Raw genomic sequence first — 21,189 nt, 5'->3', positions numbered from 1 at the left:
GATGCCTACTCTGCAGTTAATGCTGACTCGTTAAGACAGGAGTCGGCAACCTTTTCAAACCAGAAAGCCAAATGACATCACAATTCAGAACAAATGGTCAACAAAGAGCCAGATAAGAATGCCCATTTGCATGACTGAAAATGTACAACTTAATATTGATAAATGACATAATGATTAATAATAGCACAAATGAAATCTCGTACTCACAGACTTTATTTAACGGGACTTCTTCTGCTGCATCTTTTCACACAGTTCTTTGAAGTTTACATCATAATTGGTCAAATCCAGCTTCATGCACGCATTCAGACTGTCTTCTGTCACTCTTATGGCAGAGAGCTGAGGATGTGGGGGTGCAGGAGTTTGGGGATGTGAGGGTATGAGGGGCTCAAGGCAGGGGGTTCAGGTGTATGATGGGCTCACGGTTGGAGTGTGGGGTTGTTCAGGAAAGTTATGACACTGCAGCCAGATTGGAGCTGGGCCCCAATTAAACCCCCAATCCTCACTGATGTGGCCCCCAACTGAAACACCTCACAGCTCTGGTGCTCCAACCCCATGGTGGGAGGAGGGGTAGTGAGGACTGAGGTTCAAGGCCCAAGGCCAGATTTACTCTTCTGCGATTCCAGGATTAGTGGATTTTGTGAGCCCCCCCGCCCAAGCTCTGGTGTGGGGCCAAAAATGAGGGAGTAAATGTCAGGGATGCCAATGAGTGGGATAGGGATGGGGGTGCAGGATCTTGGTGGGAGATAGGGTGCGGGAGCAGGCTGGAAGTAGGATGTCTGGTGGGGGAGGGGACAGGTGTGGGCTGGTGGCAAGGTGTCTTGCCTGGAGGGAGGGTGCAGGAGTAGGCTGGGGGCAAGATGTCTGACCGGGGGGAGGGGACAGGAGCAGGCTGCAGATGTGGGCTCTTGGCTGGGGAGGAGCGGGGGAGCGCACGGAGGTACAGTTCTCAGTAGGGGGCACAGTGTTCAGGCTGGAGGTGTGGGGTCTCGGCCGGGCAGTGAGTGAGCAGGCTGGGCGTGCAGGGTCTCAGTGTGGGGGGTGGGGAGGCCACCTACTTGCTTTCACATTGTTTTCAGGCATGGCCTCCTGCTGCTCCCTTTGGCCAGATTCTGGCCAATGAGAGCAAAGAGGAAAAAGTCCAGGCAATGCATCACTGCGCTGCTGTTCCCCCAGCTGGGGGAAAGGAAGTAGCAGCGTGCAGCCCTTTCTGGCTTCACTTCACCATGAGCCAGATCTGGTGGAGAGACTCAGGGCTTCCCCCCTCTTACCCCACAGGAAGCCGCTGGTGGCACTCCAGTCTTGCAGGGGGCCATGAGGCTGGAGCACCAGCGCAAGCTCCATGCTTCGGGGGTGTGCGAAGGGGGGGAGGGACTGAGCTGAAGCTGCAAAAGAGCCATATTTGGCTCATGAGCCCTAGATTGCTGACCCCTGCATTAAGAGGTGTAAATCTGAAGGTTGCTACTTCAGATCTGACACAGGCTGGAAGAGACTGAATCTTTTCCCAACTCAGATATAATTTGTGAAGTGGCTGGTGTGAACCGGACAGTGGCCTTTGGGGTTTTTTTTCCTCAGTTAATTTTTAGTGGCTGGGGACTCCATAACAAAAGCTGCCATCACATTACAGAAGAACTAGCATCTTCGTTGGTAATCTCAGCAGAAAGGTCACAGACTGAATGGACAAGAAAGGCCTGAACTCCCTTAAAACCCCATATGATAGATGGTCCATTCAGGTTGCAGTTGAGAACCTGTGGAAGTAGCAGACCATACTGTCATTACTGTGTGGCTAAGAAGATGCAGCCACCTTCCAGAGCAGTCATTGCAGACCCCTTCCCCACAGCGAACATCACTTCAATATTTTAATATTTGTTTTACCTTAAAGATGGCAGACTTGTGAATAGACCCCACTGTGGAGAGACCATGAGTCCATCTGCATAGTTCAGTAATGTGAGATATTTCAGCTTGCATGGCAAGTTGACACAGTGCAACAGGGTCGATATTTAATTAGCTTAAGGATTTAGACCAAAGATCAGTCAATGCTGTAATAAAACAGTTTTAAAAAGAATATCATTATCTTGTTTTATACACAGAATAGGATAATAAAAGGTATTTATCTGCAATAAAATCAAGGTATTTATCTGCAAGGAAGAGAATCACTAATTATAGCCTCCAATGCTAGGCTATGAAAAGCCATTATGTGTCAATGCATGTAAGATATTTGCACATATTGGTCTGGTTCTGAGCCAAAATCTGTTCACACCTTTTGCTCCTCTGCAGTTGCTGCTTGGTTTTGCTTGTTTTTCAAGGGATACAAAAAAATCCTACTTTGGGTAATAACGTGAAAAGAAGTGCCTGACCTCATTGGTCAGCTACCAGATCCCAGCAACTGCACACAAATAAGAGACACTGGGGAATAAAGCAGGGAGAGGAGGAAAGAAAGCACCATCAGCAGCAAGCAGGATGGATGTGGACAGCCCTCAGGGTATGTCTACACTACAGCGCTAATTTGAACTAACTAATTCGAACTAAGCTAATTCGAACTAACGCATCCAGACTAAAAAACTAGTTCAAATTAGCGTTTTGCTAATTCGAACTAGCATGTCCACACAGAGTGGACCCTGAACCGGGATTAAGGATGGCTGGAAGCAGTGCCGGCAGGGCATCAGATAAGGACTTAGAGGGTGGAGCTGCTGTCTCAGGCTAGCCGAGGGCTGTGCTTAAAGGGACCCGACCCTCACCCCGGACAGACAGTTCTCAGGGGTGCCCCGCTTGCAAAGCAGTCCTGGCTTGGATTGCCCGGAGTACCCACACTGGGCACATCACAGCACTCGGCCATCAGACCGGCTGCACTTACCGCAGGCTGCCATCTGGGGAGAGAGGGCAATTGGGGGGCTGCAGGAGAGGTTCCACCCCCAGAAGCCCGCAGAGCCAGCCCAGTCCTCCCCACTGGGGGCTCGTACCCCATTCCTCCCTCACCTCCTTCCACTTACCCCTCCCTAGCCCCCCTTCCTGATGTACAAAATAAAGGACAGTTGTGTTCAAAAATAGAATCTCTCTTTATTGAACAAAACTGGGGGAGACTGGGAAAAGGACGTGGGAGAGGGGAAGAGAGAGGGTGGGAGAGGGAAGGGCAACTAAAATGATGAGGGGTTTGGAACAGGTCCCATATGAAGAGAGGCTAAAGAGACTGGGACTTTTCAGCTTAGAAAAGAGGAGATGGAGGGGGGATATGATAGAGGTCTATAAAAACATGAGTGGGGTGGAAAGGGTGCATACAGAAAAGTTCTTCATTAGTTCCCATAATAGAAAGACTAGAGGACACCAAAGGAAAGGAATGGGTAGTAGGCTTCAAACTAATAACAGAAATTTCTTCTTCACAAAGCAAAGTGTCAACCTGTGGAACTCCTTGCTGCAGGAGGATGTGAAGGCTAGAACTAGAACAGAGTTTAAAGAGAAGTGAGATCAATTCATGGACGTTGGGTCCATGGAGGGGTATTAGCCAGGGGGTAGGAGTGGTGTCCCTGCCCGAAGTTTGTGGAAGGCTGGAGAGGGATGGCATGAGACAAATGGCTTGGTCACTGTCTTTGGTCCATCCCCTCCAGGGTCCCTAGGGTTGGCCGCTGTCGGCAGACAGGCTACTGGGCTAGATGGACCTTTGGTCTGACCCAGTATGGCCATTCTAAGCTCAGGGTCAGGGGTCTCAGTGGCCCACCTTGATTTTCATGCAAACCTGCTCCTGGGTGGCCAGGCTGGCAGCTCTCCTGCCCTAGATGGCCGCTTTCCTGTGCCTAGTGAGGAGGTCGTGGACGAGGTCCACGATGTCTGCACTGGACCAGGCGGGTGCCCGCCTCTTGCGGTCCTGGGCAGGCTCCCGGGAGCCGCCAGCCTGGTCCCGGGAAGAGGAGGAGGGCTGGGGGGCATCGGGTGGCTGGCTCGAGCTGTGCCAGGTGCAGGGTCTGCTGGCTGGGTGCTGGCTCCGGGGCCGGGAGGGGAGCAATAGAGTTTCCCTGGTGTTGGCCAGAGTGGCCACCAGGGAAAGCTGGGGAGGGCTAGCCTCCCACTAGTTCGAATTAAGGGGCTACACAGCCCTTAATTCGAACTAGTAAGTTCGAACTAGGCTTAGTCCTCGTAGAATGAGGTTTACCTAGTTCGAACTAAGCGCTCCGCTAGTTCGAATTAAGTTTGAACTAGCGGAGCGCTAGTGTAGTGCCTATCAAAGTTAATTCGAACTAACATTCATTAGTTCGAATTAACTTTGTAGTGTAGACATACCCTCAGTGAAGAAAAAACAGGCTGAGAGCAACTTACAAATGCTGGACAATTTAGAAAAGCTGGTGGATGTGATATAACTGGAGCCAGCTCCAGCATGGGGAAGGCAGGACAAGGGCCACACGGAAAGTAGGGAGGTGGAGTGGGTTCTGGAATGGCTTAGTGAATAGGGCATTTGCCTGGGGCATGCAGTGTGATGGGTCCTAGTCTCCCTCTCCTCCAACCCTGAGAGCAGATGGACCATCAACATGGGTGTTGAGAGTGTTGGCTGATGTGACTGCAGAACTGTTGGCCATTATCTTTGAAAACTTGTGGCGAGTACATGGAGCAGAGCCTCAAGGAATCCCCTCTGAAGCACTTGGAAGAGAGGAAAGTGCTCAGAAATAGTCAACATGGATTCACCAAGGGCAAGTCGTGCCTCACCAACCTGTCTGCCTTCTATGACAAGGTAACTGACTCTGTGGACATGGGGAAGGTGGTGGACATGATATACCTTGATTTGAGCAAAGCTTTCAATACTGTCTCCCACAACATTCTTGCCAGCAACTTAAGGAAGTATGAATTGGATAAATGGACTGTAAGGTGGATAGAAAGCTGGCTAGATTGTCAAGCTAAACAGGTAGTGATCAACAGTCGAGCTCAATAGGTAGTGGTTGACAGTCAGTTTCAAGCAGAGTGCCCCAAGGATCAGTTCAAGGGCCAGTTTTCTGCAATATCTTTATTAATGTCCTAGATGAGGGGATTGGTTGCACCAGCAAGTTCACAAGTGACACTAAGATAGGGGGAGAGGTAGATACACTGGAGGGCAGAGGTAGGATCCACAGCAACCTAGACAAATTGGAGGATTGGGCCAAAAGAAATCTGATGAGGTTCAACAAGGACAAGTGCAGAGTCCTGCACTTGGGACGGAAGAATCCCAAGCACTGTTACAGTCTGGAGATCGACTGGCTAAGCAGCAGTTCAGCAGAAAAGGTCCTGGGGATTACAGTGGATGAGAAGCCGGATATGAGTCAACAGTGTGCCCTTGAAGCCATGAAAGCTAATGGAATATTAGGGTATGTCTACACTGCCACCCTAGTTCAAACTAGGGTGGCTAATGTAGGCATTCAAACTTGCAAATGAAGCCCAGGATTTAAATATCCTGGGCTTTATTTGCATGTTTCCGGGCGACGCCATTTTTAAATCTCCCGTAGTTCGAACTACCTGCCCACGGCTACACGTGGCACGGACTAGGTAGTTTGAATTAAAGCTCCTAATTCGAACTCCCGTTACTCCTCCTGCAATGAGATGGGGCCAGATCTCAAAAGCACAATAGAGGATGGGGCCTGTTAATCCTTATTTCCCAGTTGTGCTTTTTTAGTATAGGCTAAAATAAAATACAGGAAGTTGTGATCTTCAAAAGGAAGGATAAGCTTCAGTAAAAATAACCTCTAACATGTAAGCAAATGCACGCAATGTAATACATACACACATTTCTGTGCTTTCACTACTTTGCTTCCGTATCTAGCTTCATATTTTAAATTTACCAAACTTAGGCTGAAAATTCTACAGAGCAGGGGCTATGTCTCCGCCCACCCCCCCCAATCACTCTGAAGCATGTTGCAAAGCTATTTATAATCAAAATATTCAGGTTCTGGACCTGCCTTTGAAATCAGCTGCTTTGCCTTGATTTCTCTTGAGGGCGCTATAGTAAGCCACAGCATATACGGTGCCACAGTTAAAGGAGCCAGCTGCACTTCTGCCCCCTTTTAGTCTTTCTGAAGGTATACTCCTCGGCTACGTCTAGACTGGCATGATTTTCCGCAAATGCTTTTCCATTAAAAGCATTTGCGGAAAAGAGCGTCTAGATTGGCACGGACACTTTTCCGCAAAAGCACTTTTTGCAGAAAAGCGTCTGTGCCAATCTAGACGCGGTTTTACGCAAGAAAGCCCCGATCGCCATTTTTGCCATCAGGGCTTTTTTGCGCAAAACAGTTTTTAGCTGTCTACACTGGCCCTCTTACGCAAAAACATTTCTGGAAAAGGGCTTTTACCCGAACGGGAACGTCAAAGCATTTGCGCAAGAAGCACTGATTTCAGACAGTAGAACCTCAGTGCTATTGCGCAAAATCAAGCGGCCAGTGTAGACAGCTGGCAAGTTTTTGCGGCCGCTTTTGCGGAAAAACTTGCCAGTCTAAACTCAGCCCTCAGGTGTCGCCTAAGGGTAGAATTTCACCATTCTCAGCTCCAGCATCCTGCTGATCACTCATGGGTACCCTGCAGGTTTAAAGGAGTTCACGTTACAGTGATTCTTCCCTTTGGGAGTCTGCAGCCAGCATCCTGGAATTTAAAGTATTGTTCCTTTTAACAATAAGAAGAAGCTTTAGAGAAAGAGAGTTTAAAACAACAAGCAGGCAACACTCATGTCCATGTTACTTAAAGCCCTGCCATTCCCTGGTGGCATCCTAGATAGGACAAACTCTTTCAGACATCTCAGCAGGAGCCTACATCTTAGTCTGATTCCCCCATATATCTCCAATCTCTTGAGAGTCCTCAATCCAGCCAGAGGTTCTCTGTTCTTGTGAGTTCATGGGCTTTGGCCTTGCTCATCAAAATCAGCTCTCTATGTTGGCTGGAGTCAGGAAGTAGAGAATTTTCAAAGCTCATCCTTCAGACATTGTCTCTTAACTCTTAAGTGTTTACTGAGGAGTGAACTTGTCATGAGACATTCATAGATTCCAAGGCCAGAAGGGGCCTCCTGCATAACACAGGATGTAGGGTTGCTAGGTGTCCGGTTTTCTACCGGAGAGTCTGGTATTTGCACCGTCTGTCTGGTAGAAAAATTCAGAAAATACCGGACATGTGCAATGTCTGGTATTTTCTGAATTCCCAGCTGGGCGCTGGACAGAAGTCTGGCGGGGGAGCGACTGAGAGGCGGGTTGCGATTGGCACTGGGAGCCCTGTGGTCGCATGCAAAAGCCTGGTGGGGCGGGGCGGGGACCGGGACTCCCAGCCACTCCCCTCGCCCGGATTTTGCACGTGACCAAAGGATCCCAGCACCAATCGCGGCCCTGCCTCCCAGCTGGGAGCCTCTGCTTGAATGCAGAAGCCAGGCAGGGGGAGTGGCTCCTAGCCTCTCCCCCACCCCGGTTTGGCTTCTGCTCTCAATTAAAGGGACTGCCTGCTGGGGGCGCAGCCTGAAGGACTCCGGCTGCGGCCATTGGTTGCACTCCCCCCCCCAGGTCTGCTTCCTGCCCCCCTTCCTCCGGGCCTCCCTCTCCTCCCATCCAGCCCCGTGGCCCCTGACTCCTCCCCCAGCTCTGCTTCCCGGCCCCCCCTTCCACTCAGCTGGCCCCTGGATAACCCCCCCCCCCCCCCCCCCGCCAGCTCTGCTTCCCGCCTCCTTCCTCCAGTCTAGCCCCATGGCCCCCGGACCTCCCCGCCTGCCAGCTCTGCTTCCCGCCCCACCCCCCTCCCAGCTGGTTCTCCCCTCTCCTCTCCCACCCACGATCAAGTGTGTCCAGTTTTTTGGTGGGGTCTACCTGGCAACCCTATGGAGCACCCCCAAAGTAATTCCTAGAGCATGTCTTTTATTAAACATTTGAGCTTGACTTATTATCAGTGACCGACTAGCACTTCTGGTAAGCTGTTCAAGTGGTTACTCTCACCATTACAAATGTATGCCTAATTTCCAGTCTGAATTTAGCTTCAGCTTCCAACCATTAGGTCAGGTTATAGCTATCTCACCAAGACTGAACAGATCATTTTCAAACAAAAATGTAATCTAGTAACCCCTTAACCTTCTGTCCGTTAAGCTAACTAGATTGAGTTCCTGGATTCTATCACTATACATCGGGGTCAGCAACCTATGGCTCGTGACCCAGATATGACTCACTCGGCATCCAGATCTGGCTCTTCTGGAGCCTCAGCTCAGACCCCTCTGGCTCCCCCCACAGCAAGGAGCCAGCACTGGTGCTACAGCCTTACGCTCCCCTGCCCTGCAAGACTGGAACACAAGCGCTGGGGGCAGGGAGGGGAGGTGGGAGGAGAAAGCCCCGAGCCTCCCCGCTAGATCCAGGATGTGGGGAAAAAGTGGAACCAAAAATGGCTCTGTGCATGCTGCCCTTTATCTTCCCCTGGCATGCGGGGAACAATCTGAAACAAAAATGGCTCCACGCGCTGCCATTTTCCTTCCCTATGTGCTTATGTACTTCCTGGAGGCTTCCCCTGCCACTCCTACTTGGAAGCTTCCTTCCGGCAAATAGAAGCAGCGGGAGGCCATGATATGCACAGTGCCTGCAACACTGCGCAAAAACAAGTAAGTGCCCCCCCCACCCCTTCATGCCCAGACCCTGCACTCCCACCCCCTCACTCATCTCCCTGACAAGACAGTCTACCCCCCACCCATTCCTGCCCCCAGCCCACTCCTGCTCTTGCCCTTGGCCAGACACCCTTCCTGCAGCCCACTCCTGCCCCCTGACCAGACATCCTGCCCCCAGCCCACTCCTGCCCTATGGCCAGAGACCCTGCCCCCTGACCGGACAGCCAATTCCCAGACTGCTCCTGCCACCTACTCTGGACAGACACCCTGCCCCCACGTCACTCCTGCCCCCTCCCTTGTTCCTGCTCCCTTCTCCCAGCCAGACACCCTACTCCCAGCCTGCTCCTGCACTTTACCTCTCACCCAGACATTGCACCCTCACCCCCTCCTACATCCCACCTTACTCAAAGATCCTGCACCTCAATCTCTATCCCATTCATTGGTAGCCCTGTCTCACACACTTAGCCTTTCATTTTTGGCCCCACCCCAGAGCCTAGGTGGGGCCACAAAATCCATTAACCCTGGAACTGCAGAAGAGTAAATCTGGCCTGAGGCCTTGAACCTCAGGCCTCGCTGCCCCTCTCCCCACTGTGGAGCTGGAGCACGAGTGGAATGAGGTGTTTCAGTTTGGGGGCTATATCAGGGAGGATGGGGGAATTTGGAGAGGGGATTTTTTTTTTTTTTTTTTTGCGCTTTCACTTGTGTGATCCCCACTGATTTTTCTGTGGGTCAAAGGCCCCCGACCCAAAAAAGGAACCTTACTCCTGCCATAAAGACAATGTTGAAAGCTTTTGTGTTGGACATAATATTTTACTTTATTTAAAAATGAAGCCTGGTCAACAAGCCCCAAATTGGGGCCCAGACCCCATCTGGCCGCACAGTTATAACACATCTGCACCCCCCCACACCTCAATCCTGAGCCCATCGTGCATCTGAACCTCCTGCCTGAGCCCCTCATACTTTCACATCCCCAAACACCTGCACCCCCACATCGCCAGCCCTCTGCCATAAGAATGACAGAAGACAGCCTGAACATGTGCACTAAGCTGGATTTGACCAGTTATGATGTTAACTTCAAAGACCTGTGCAAAAAGATACAGCAGCAGAAGTCTCATTAGAGTCTGTGACTACAATAGTGACAAGGAATCCTGGGGCACCTTATAGACTAGCAGATGTATTGGAGCACAAGCTTTCATGGGCAAAGACCCACTTCTGACGATGCATCTGACGAAGCGGGTCTTTGCCCACAAAAGCTTCTGCTCCAATACGTCTGTTAGTCTATAAGGTGCCACAGGACTCCTTGTCACTTTTGCAGATCCAAACTAACACGGCTACCCCTCTGATACTTGTGATTACGTTTCACTTACGCTATTATTAATCATTATGTCAATTATCAATAATATTAAGAGATATATTTTCAGTCATGCAAATGGGCATTTTTAAATGGCTCTTTGTTGATCACTTGTTCTGAATTTTGATGTAGTTTGGCTCTGATTTGAAATGGTTGCCGACCCTAGCTATAAAGCATGTTTTCTATTTTTTAGTGCTAGTTCTTCTCTTAATGCGCTCCGATTCTACTTGCCAGATACACAGAGAAGCATTGGAATTAGAATTCATCCAGAAATTCAATTCTCATGCTAGTGGACTCAGTCATGATGAAGGATGGTTGAGACACTATCAACCTAATATTCAATGAAGGTACAAACAGCTCTTTGTGTAGATTCCTATGTTAGGAAGAATACCATCTATTGACTTTGATTCGTATCTGTTTTGTTTTAACCACCCAATCTTCAGATATGTATTGACTCCCAGCTCTACCTTCCTGTTTTTCCCTCTGATTTTCCATACCCTCTGCTCCCTGTCTCCCACCCCCATCATTTTTTCCATTCCTTCCCCCTCCCCCCTATTTATTTTGGGTCTGCACATCCTAAACTCAAAACTCCAGTCATCTGAAGTGGGCTGTGCCCACAAAAGCTCATAATACCATCTACATGTTTTGTTAGTCTATAAAGTGCTACCAGACTATTTGTTGTTTTCTCCAATTTATCAACATCCTTCTTGAATTTTGGACATCAGAAGTGAACACAGTGTTCCAGAAGTGGTTGCATCATTACCAAATGCAGAGGGTAAAATAACTTCTCTCCGGCCACTTGAGATTCCCCTGTTCTAGCCAATAAAGTATCATATTAGCCCTTCTGGCCATGGTGTCATATCGGGAGCTCTTTTTCAGCTATTATCCCCCCTGGCACCAGAATCTTTTCCAGTCACTGCTTCTCATACTATAAATAAGTATGGCCCTCATTCACTCTTCCTTGATATATACACTTACATTTTAGCTAAATTAAGACAAATATTGTTTGCTTTTGCTCAGTTTACCAAGCAATCCAGAGCTCACTCTCTCAATTTGTGTGTCATCTGCAAACTTGATCAGTGACGATTTTATGCTATCTTCTCGGTCACTGATAAAAATGTTAAATAGCACAGAGCCAAGAACTGATCCCGGATGGACCTCACTAGGAACACATCCGCTTGATGATAATTCTCCGTTTGCATTTACATTTTAACAACTTATCAGTCAGCCGTCTCACGAGTACTGTTTTCATTTTATATCATACTCTTATATTCAATACAGTGCTGTACGGTTCCAAGTCAAATGACTTACAGAAGTCTATGACATCAGCTCTATTACCTTTATCAACCAAACTTGGAATCTCATTAAAAAATATAGTTTCCTTTTCCTGAAAAATCTTTCCTAAATCAACATGTTTACACAGTAAACATATAGCCAATAACCAGGCCAACATACAGTATTCATGTTATTACAGAGCAGCACCATCAAATATTTGACTAATTAATTAAGGGAAAGAGTCAACCCACCTTTCTCCATTAGTTGGGAAATTCTCACAGTGCCAACAGGAAAACTAAATTTTGCCCCCCACATTCCCAATCCCTCCACCCACGGGGCCCAAGACACAAGGTGGCCTCACAGACATTTCCATCTGAAGACTGTTCAGAGGCTTTACTGGTCAGTTTGTCCCAGTCCAGGTACAGTTGAACAGATATCTCTATCCCCCAGGAACATCGCAATGAACTACATATGCTTGGGGAAAGTTTTAGAAGAAAGATTAAGAGAGCTTGACTGACCCTTTCAGCTGGTCTCTCTTGGTCAATGCTGGGACACATTGGTGGCAGGTTTGGTAGGCACTTTGTAACCACACTATTTCCAAGGCTTCTGGACTCATAACTAGAAACAGGGAAAGAAGAAGATGCTTCATTTGCAAAGCACAAAACATTTAAGTGAATTAGTATCAGGCCAAAAGATCCAGACAGGTTCCTCTGTATACTACAGGGAGTTCTTTAGCTTTCTTCTATAATGAAACTAAAGCCCAACTATATGAGCGTCCTCTTGATCGGTGTTTTCCAAACTTGGGTCACTGGGCCATCAGGGTAAGCTGCTGGCAGGCCTGCGCCACTTTGTTTACTTAATATCTCCATAGCCACACAGTTCCCCTTGGCTAGAAATGGTGAACTGCAGCCAATGGAAGCTGTGAGGCTCCATGGCTACGGACACGTTAAATATACAAAGCAGCATGGTCCCACCAAAGGCTTACCCTGGCGATCCCGCAACCCAAGTTTGAAAAGCACTGCTGTAGATAGTCCTTAGAAAACAGGCACCTGAACCACACAATAGGATCAAGGACTTCACATACACCGAAACCATTTCGCAAATATGTGTAGCTAGAAGGTAAATTCTGCATCACAGCGGCACGGAAGGAACAGCTGGGAATGCTGTGTAATGATGGTTTTAAGTTGACCAATACAGTGTAAAGTCAGCGGCTTGTCTTCCACAGGAACCCCAAGGTGTATTATTATGCTCCTGTTAAATTGCCAGCCAGTATGAGAGCACTCAGTGCAAAAGATGCCAGAAGTCAAAGTCCTTATGCCTTGCTCTATTTAAGTTTATAATTCTCAGTGTGCTGACTGATTCTCACAAGACTCCTATATTGCAAGCACTTCCTGGCCAAATCTGCCTCAGTACACTAAGCATGCACTTTTCAAATTCAACACCCTCTGTAGAAATGGTTACAAACATAATAAATACCCCTGCCGCTTTTACAGGCTCTCGTTGTTTAAATGTTACTCCACAAAGTGAAGTAGTAAGCATGTACTTGGTATCATTATGGACAGTAATATTGATAAGCAGACTTTCATGAGCCATCTATGTCTTTAAGCCTCTGCTGTTAATTACAATTGAATTACAATCTTGTGGCCAACAGTTACATTTTGTAGGGTTTTGCCACGTAACAATTATATGGAGGGCTCTTAAACTAGGCTCTTTGAGGATGATTACTTAGCTAATTACAATGAAGCAAATCGGCAGCAATTGAATGAAATCAGTGAAATTATAGTGCTGCAAAACCAGAATGAGAAGAGAATCAGGCACACTGACTCCTGCCCTACCCTCTGTGAACTGTCATAGGAATTCAAAAGAGCTAAAGAGGTAAAGAAACTTCTTAGCTCATGTACAAGGTGCCCTTGGGGCACGTGACCAGGATTCATCACCAAATTTGGTCCACTGTGGGTTCATTATCTTCCCCGGCCTGAGCTGAGTACTGATGAGGAGAGCTCTCTTCACTAGCCCAGTGTGAGACACATGCACAGAATGCAAGTCCTTTCCTCTCACGCCCTGATAGTCCGGGGAATGGGATGAAAAGCAAGCCACATCCAGGAACACAAGGCTGCTGCTCCCCCTTCACCCTCAAACTCTGCCCTTGATATGTACCTGGTCTGCATAGGATTACTAAAATGTTTGCTGATCCCTATGTGCAGTATGAGTGATATGTGCCAGTTAGATAAGCCTAAAGTGCTAATGTCTATAGTGATACTGAAGAATGGAATTCTGAAACAAAGATAGAGCCCCATGATTCTCTGTATGTAACACATGACTCAGAATGCTTCTCAGGATTATTGGTAATTTCAAAGCAAGTGGTGTTGAAGATCAGGGAACAGAATGCAAATCTGGATTATGCTGAGAGGAGTTCTCACTTGACCTCTTTATAGTTTCAAGGAATCCAAAGGAATTGGATTGGATCAAAATTCTACAGAATTTCAAAGGAGTTGGATTGGGCTGCAATAGATAATGGGAGATTTCAGTCTTAATCTCTCAAATTAAATATGTCAGATTCAAATAAGACCATGGTTTTCAAACTGGGGTATGTGAGCCCTCGGCAGGGGATACATGAGAAAAATGCTGTAATAGTAGACAATGCAATTTATTTAGTACAGAGGCTTTCAAGCTATGGAGCATGGCACCAAGGGGGAGAGGCAAGTGGCTCCCCTCAACTGAGTTACAATTTCTGGTTGTGCCCCTAACCTAACCCAGGCAGGTGAGATGGCCCACTGAAGTGAATTGGGAGTGAAGGTGGCACTCCCTCTCTGAGCTGCCTGGCATTGCCACTGCCCCAGAAAGTTCCTGTGAGCCCTCCTGGGCACCCACACTGTGAAAATTTCTGGAGCTGTTGCTACAAAGAAAGCAGAAACCTAGGGAAGAGGCAAGTGACCCAGCGTGCCCCCTTCACATCGCTTCTGCCTCTCTCAGTAAACTCTATGGGTATGTCTAGACTGCATCCCTCTGTCAGCAGAGAGATGCAGATTAGGCAGGTCTCCCTTATGCCTCCTGCAAGGAGGTTTATAGGCTCTGTCGAAAAAGGCTTTCTTTCTCGACAGATCTCCCTCTAGACTGGCGCTTTTTGCCGACAAAGTGCTGAGTCGGCATAACCCGGTGGCCATTTTTATGCAAATTAGGCATGGGATATTTAAATACCTGCCTCATTTGCAATGTCGACCTGCCTAATCTGCAACTCTCTGCCGACAGAGGGATGCAGTCTAGACATACCCTATTACTTGGAAAGGGGTACACAGCCTAAAACCTTTGAAAGCTACTGATGTCACAGATGACGATCCTCCAGGAGAAGCTCCAGGAGATGCACTAGCTCCCATCACTACGCCTAATGTTCAGAATTCCCTGTCTTCCCTGGTGCTGGCTTTCTGGCCTATGTGTAACAAGCTTATAGGTATGACAAGAGACTGATGTGTGAGAAATATATAAGATGTGTGCGCCCAGAACACCATTACAGTCACTTTAGGGGAAAGACGGATAAATGCGGTCTCAGTAAAATGGCTTCCAAAGCCAAACAGCCCTCCCTGTAACTTTAAACTGATAATTTGTCATTTTAGCTTTTTCCTCACCCTATACACTCTGCGTGGGAAAAGTCCTCAGGATGAGATTTGTCATTTTATTCTGCTGGATCCAAAGAACTTACGCATATCTGGAATAGTTATACATCATCTCTGCTCTCTGAACACTGCATTGTTAAAGCTGTTTATACTGGGAAAACATTTCTAATCCCCAAATGGAATATGTATTTATAGGCACGTGTGCAGACACACACGCAATTTGTTTAAAATACCCTTCCCCTGAAAAAAATCTCCTCGCTAGTGTGGGAGAAAAATCAAATAACTCCAATTGTGTCTAAGGGGAGACTGTGCAGAAATCATAACTTTCTAAAAGAAAACTGCTGTAAGGGTTAAAAAGTTTTCCAGGCCTCTCTCCCTGTAACAGAGAGAAATCAAATTAGCTCTAATCAAAGACCCTTACAAATGACTATCTCAAATTCATGGATACTCCTAGTCTGTCACAATTTGTCATGTAAACCCTTATCTTTGTCACAGTTTGCCTTGTAGACTCCTCCACTCAAGTTCTCATGTGGCTTTGTGTACTGTAAAAACTTACTTCTAGCACTCCTGGGGTGAACAGAAGTCTCAGAGTACTTCTGCTGAGACTTTGATATGTTAAAGAAGAACAATCCACAACTGAACTGTCTAAGCATTCTGTATAAAGACTCCCTGAATCTGTCTGTCAGGGCTGCTGCTTCACTCTTGGAAGTGACAGCCTGCATGCATGCATCATAAAGTTTTCTCTTCTAAGTTTCTTTCCTGCCTCACTGATTTGACCTCCGGCCTCGAACCCTTCTGGGGGCTCTGTACCCCAGGGGAGCGAGATTTCCCCCTTCAATTTGGTGTCAGAAGTGGGATGGCTTGGAACTCCAGTTGGAAAGGCTGACGACGGGGAATGGGAATGGACTACAGCGCGCATCTGGAGGGTAAGGGATCCATTTAAAATCCCCCGGTCCGCCTCCCTGTTCTCGTCACCAGCTGGACCGGCTGGCGGTAAGAGTCATCTTTTACTTAAAATTTTTTGTTAAGAGGCTTGAGGGAAACTTAAAATGAAAACACTGGGTATAGCCAAATAGGGGTTGGATTTTGTTGTTGTTGTTGTTGCTGACTAATTGGTGGCGAGTCCAAGCGCATGGTTTTGAGTGAGTGAAGTCCGGAGGGGGACTGCAGCCGCACCAGTGCTGTCAGTGTCACTGCACAGCTGCTGAAAGCAAGGGCGGTTTCCCCCGGCACATAAGGAGTGTGAGTGAAGCTGACAGTTTGTGTGGACTCCCACACTATCCTTGGAGAGGGTAGTGTTGCTGGACGCCTGTGCTATCCTTGGAGAGGGTAGTACTGTTGGGCTCCTGTGCTGTCCTTGGACAAGACAGTGCTAACATGGATAAGATTGCTCCCTCAAGTCTGTCTCCTACTGAGGGGAAAGGTTTCTCACAGCCTGGGACTCCCTTGTCTCAGATGGTCAGTCAGCTAGGTATTGCCTGCAGGTTTGAAACTAAGGAGACTTAAGGAATTATTGAGCATTTGGAATGGCTATACTCAGGGGAATTCCCAGAATACATGACAATTAGAACTTTGACTTACAAAAGCTTGCTTATCTTAGAGTTTTCCTCGAGGAAAAACATCCTAACCAGATGGAATATTGGTGCCTCTGGGAGGATGTGGCAGTAAAAAAAATATATAATCAGAGCATTATGGCTAGCAAAAAAGATTCTATTGAAAAGCTGCAGCAAGAATTGGCTACTCTAAAGAAACAGCTTGATTCCCCAGATGTGCCATCTGCACCCCCACCCCGCTTTGGACCCTTGTCAGCTGAACATTCTTTCCTGTTATCTCCCTGTTCTCCTGTAAACCTTATGGGACGTGACTTGTTGTGTAAATTGGGTGCAAACCTTCTCTGTAGAGAGGAAGGGATATTTGTTGACCTTTCCCCCTATCAGGCTCCAAATTTGATGGCATTACTACTCTCAGAGGAATCTGATGAGACCTCAGGACATACACCCCTCCCGGACCTCTCAGATGTCCCAGAGACATTGTGGGCAGCCCATGTGAATGAAGTGGGGTTGCTAGCCTCTGCAACACCAGTGCAAATAACATACAGACACAACAAGCCTTTCCCAAGGGTAGCCCTGTATCTATTGGCTAGGGAGGCACAAGAGGGCATTAAGCCTGTAATCTCTCCCTCCTTAAACAAGGGATACTTGTTTATACAACTTCACCATGTAATACACCTATACTACCTGTGAAAAAGCAAATCTATAGATTTGTAGAAGACCTAAGAGCCATTAATAAGTTTGTAATCCCTAGACTTCCAGTATTACCTAACCTGGTTTTCTGTAATAGATTTATGTTCTGCCTTCTTTTCTATTCCAGTGCATAAGAATTCCCAATTTCTCTTTGCCTTTTCCTTTCAGGATAATCAATTAACCTGGACATGTTTTTGTAAAGTTATTGTAAAAGCCCTACTCTGTTTTCTCAGTTTTTAAAAAGCTGACCTTAATTCTCTCTCTTCCCTGCAGTTCTGTGTTAGTTCAGTATGTTGATGATGTGCTAATTGCTAGTAAAACTAAGGAAAGATGTAAAACTGATACCTCATATGTGTTAAAGTGTCTTGCTAAAAAGGGTCACAAGGCTTCCAAAGCCAAATTGCAATTTGTAAAACAAAGAGTTCAGTACTTAGGACCTTTACTTTCAGGAGATGGCCGTCAGTTAACACCTGAGCTAATCTCTCAAGTTTTTTTCATTCCTCACCCTTTCACCAAAGTCAGGTATACAAATTTCTGGGTACTGCAGGATATTGCAGACAATGGATTCCTAACTTTTCTGGACTCACCAGGCCCCTTACTATTCTACTCTTAATCTTAGCTCCTGACCCAGTGACCTGGTCCCCAGAATGTGAATCTGCTTTCCTTTCCCTTAAAACTCTTCTGCACAGTGGGCTTACCTAAATATAGCAAGCCTTTTACTCTGTTTTGTCATGAACAGGATGGAATTGCAGCTGGAGTTCTCTGTCAGCCCCTTGGGCCCACACCTCGTCCAGTAGCTTATTTTTCTGCAACACTGGACTCAGTAGCCCGTGGGTTCCCACTTTGTCTGAGGGCAGTTGCAGCTACTGCTGAATTACTTGAAAAAGGCCCAACCTGTCACATTAGGCCACAGCATTATCTTACAGGTCCCTCATGCTGTCTCTGCTCTCTTACAGCGACACCGCACCCAGCACATATCTGTTCAGAGACAAACCCTGTATGAGAATGTTATCCTCTCTTCCCCAAATGTGGTAATTCAAAGATGTAATGTACTTAACCCAGCTACTTTTTTCTTCTTTACCCTCTACTGGTAAAGCACATACCCATAACTGTGAAGAATTGCTTAAGCACTGTGTAAAGCCTCCCCAAGATTTGTCTGCTCAACTGCTGGAAAATGCAGATCTTGTATTGTATACTGATAGCTCATGTAAAAGAAAGTTGGTAAAGTAGAGGCTGGATATGCAGTGGTCTCAGATAATGATGTTTTAAAGGCCTTTTCTCTTCCAGGAACCAAAATCGGCTCAGTCTGCTGAGCTCATCGCTTTAATTCGTGCTTGCCTTTTAGCGTCCGGACAGTCTGCTGCCATTTATACTGATTCAAAGTATGCTTTCTCTGTCTGTCATGCCACAGGAAAAATTTGGAAACAACGAAGTTTCCTTACCTCTTCTGGCTCTGCTATCTCTCATGGTCCCCTTATCTCCCAACTCCTTGATGCTATTCAGCTACCCACATCCCTCTCTATTACCCATTGCCCGGCCCACACAGGTGCCACTGATCCTGTTTCTCTGGGTAATGGGAGTGCTGATGCAGCAGCCAGACATGCAGCAGAACATGGACCTCTGGCTCCCTTTCAGATTCTGGTCTCTCTTTCCCTCCCTGTTTCTTTGCAGGACCTGATAGAACTACAGCAAGCTGCTCAACCTGCAGAGAAAAACCTTTGGAAGAAAGCAGGCTGCTCCTTATCCCCAGCTGGGATAATGGGTGCACCTGATGGCTGCCCAGTCGCCCCAAAAATCTCTCACACGGCAGCTTGCTCAGGTGTCTCATCAAATGACACACATGAGCAAAAGGGGGGTGGCCTCACAAATCCCAAAACAATGGTACGCCCCAGGCATGCACCTAGAAGCTGTCTCAAGAATATCTAATTCATATCTAATTCATGTGTGATTTGTAAGCAGTTTAATGTTGCAGGAGGCCCACAGGCTAGCAGCCACACAGAAAGAAGAAACCTAGACATAAAATGACGGTTAGGAGAGCTTGCACCTGCAGGTAAAGGAAGCCCTCCCAGTACCTACTGATGTATCGCGCCACAACATCCAACCAGGCGACTACGTGTTCGTGAAGGAACATCGCAAAAAGAATTCCCTGACAGCCCGGTGGGAAGGACCGTTCCAATTGCTGCTCATCACCCACACAGCAGTAAAAGTGAAGAAGCGCCCCTCGTGGATCCACGCAAGTCATGTATGCCGAACTGCAGATCCAACAGAGCTGATTGACCCCGTCACCCAGGACCCCTCCCTGGAGGAATCACCTGAGGACGAGGTTCAGTGGACCGAGGTGGCACTCTCAAACCAGACTGTTACCAAACCGGCCTCCACCAGGAGCTTCGAGGTACAACCTGAGAGGTAGGACTGTGCCAGAAAAGACCTACAGGTGAGCCTGGCGCCCCATAGCTCTCACAAAGGGGAAGCCATTCCAGTATTGAGTGAACTAAGAGACTACGAAATCTCGAAGAGTGCCTGCAGAGGCAAGCCAAACAATACTAACTGATTAAGTTTAGTTAAAAGACTGCTTTGCTAGTTGCTAGATAATTACTATATTATTATTATCCTTTCTACTTTAGAAATTTAAGATACTATAATAGGATAAGGATTGTTTTCCTTCTTTTAGTAGTCAGAATAGCCTTAGTATATAACTTTCCCCACCCTTATTGGGAAGCCCTGCAAAAGGTTGTGTCCCTCACCAATATAAGTGACTGTTGGATATGTGAACAGCTTATAAAAGGCTCTGAAGGCCTTTTACCATTACAGTTTATCCCAACTCCTGCCTCCCTGTGGACCAGACCCCTAAAATTCAGATCTACTGGTAGTCAGTACTCTACAGGAGAGCGGGAGTGGGTAGATGCCCAGAATGATAACACTGTGCCAGAAGTACATAGTCATGGGGGGGAACAGGCAGATTTGGCATAAAAATCTGATTGCCTCAGGGATTCCCCTTACTCAAGCATTACATCCATCAGGGAATGCTTCCCTTATGTTTCCCTTATGTTTTAAAAGCAATATTGGCACTGGTAAAGATCTGGGGGTGAATGGGCAGTGGATCATTTACCCTCTAAGATAAGAATTCATCCTAGCAAAAGAAGAATACTTAAGAATGTCTAAAATAACTTTGAGTAATACTCCAATAGGAGTATTAAAGGGGGGAATTGTGGGAGAAAAATCAAATAACTCCAATTGTGTCTAAGGGGAGACTGTGCAGAAATCATAACTTTCTAAAAGAAAACTGCTGTAAGGGTTAAAAAGTTTTCCAGGCCTCTCTCCCTGTAACAGAGAGAAATCAAATTAGCTCTAATCAAAGACCCTTACAAATGACTATCTCAAATTCATGGATACTCCTAGTCTGTCACAATTTGTCATGTAAACCCTTATCTTTGTCACAGTTTGCCTTGTAGACTCCTCCACTCAAGTTCTCATGTGGCTTTGTGTACTGTAAAAACTTACTTCTAGCACTCCTGGGGTGAACAGAAGTCTCAGAGTACTTCTGCTGAGACTTTGATATGTTAAAGAAGAACAATCCACAACTGAAATGTCTAAGCATTCTGTATAAAGACTCCCTGAATCTGTCTGTCAGGGCTGCTGCTTCACTCTTGGAAGTGACAGCCTGCATGCATGCATCATAAAGTTTTCTCTTCTAAGTTTCTTTCCTGCCTCACTGATTTGACCTCCGGCCTCGAACCCTTCTGGGGGCTCTGTACCCCAGGGGAGCGAGATTTCCCCCTCACTAGCTCCAGCATAGCATTTCCTCAGTGGTATCCTACCCCGCTTTTGAGAAGCTCTTCCAATGAAAAAATCCATCACCCTTGTAACATTAAAATATAACTATTATCTGGTTAAAATATGAGCATTGTTGCAACCACTGTTATACGTTTGCAACAAATCTTGTACAAAATGTGGTATGTAAGAGGTCTATGGAAAGGTTGTGAGTGGCTCATCTTACCTGACAATGGACCATGGGAAATGCCCATCTACATTGAATGGACTGTCCTACACATGCTGTCTGGCGTATAGGTAATGATTTCTTGCTCTGGCTAAGCAAAATTATGCATGGACATGTGATTCCAAACCCCATCTTTTACCCTAACA

General features: G+C 46.9%; 1 protein-coding gene across 1 annotated transcript in view; it reads right to left on the bottom strand.

Moving 5' to 3' along the window:
• The window catches only part of HTR4 (5-hydroxytryptamine receptor 4), a 308,882-nt gene that overhangs the window by 243,082 nt on the left and 44,611 nt on the right, over nucleotides 1–21,189 (bottom strand). Inside the window, exon 2 of the mRNA XM_006138098.5 lies at nucleotides 11,711–11,810. The gene's annotated coding sequence lies outside the window, so the exon portion shown is untranslated. The remainder of the gene's footprint in view (nucleotides 1–11,710; nucleotides 11,811–21,189) is intronic.

This window comes from Pelodiscus sinensis, chromosome 16 (genome assembly GCF_052426305.1).
Source record: "Pelodiscus sinensis isolate ZL-2025 chromosome 16, ASM5242630v1, whole genome shotgun sequence".
NCBI classification, from domain to species: Eukaryota; Metazoa; Chordata; order Testudines; family Trionychidae; genus Pelodiscus; species Pelodiscus sinensis.
This window is presented reverse-complemented; position numbering and strand designations above follow the sequence as displayed.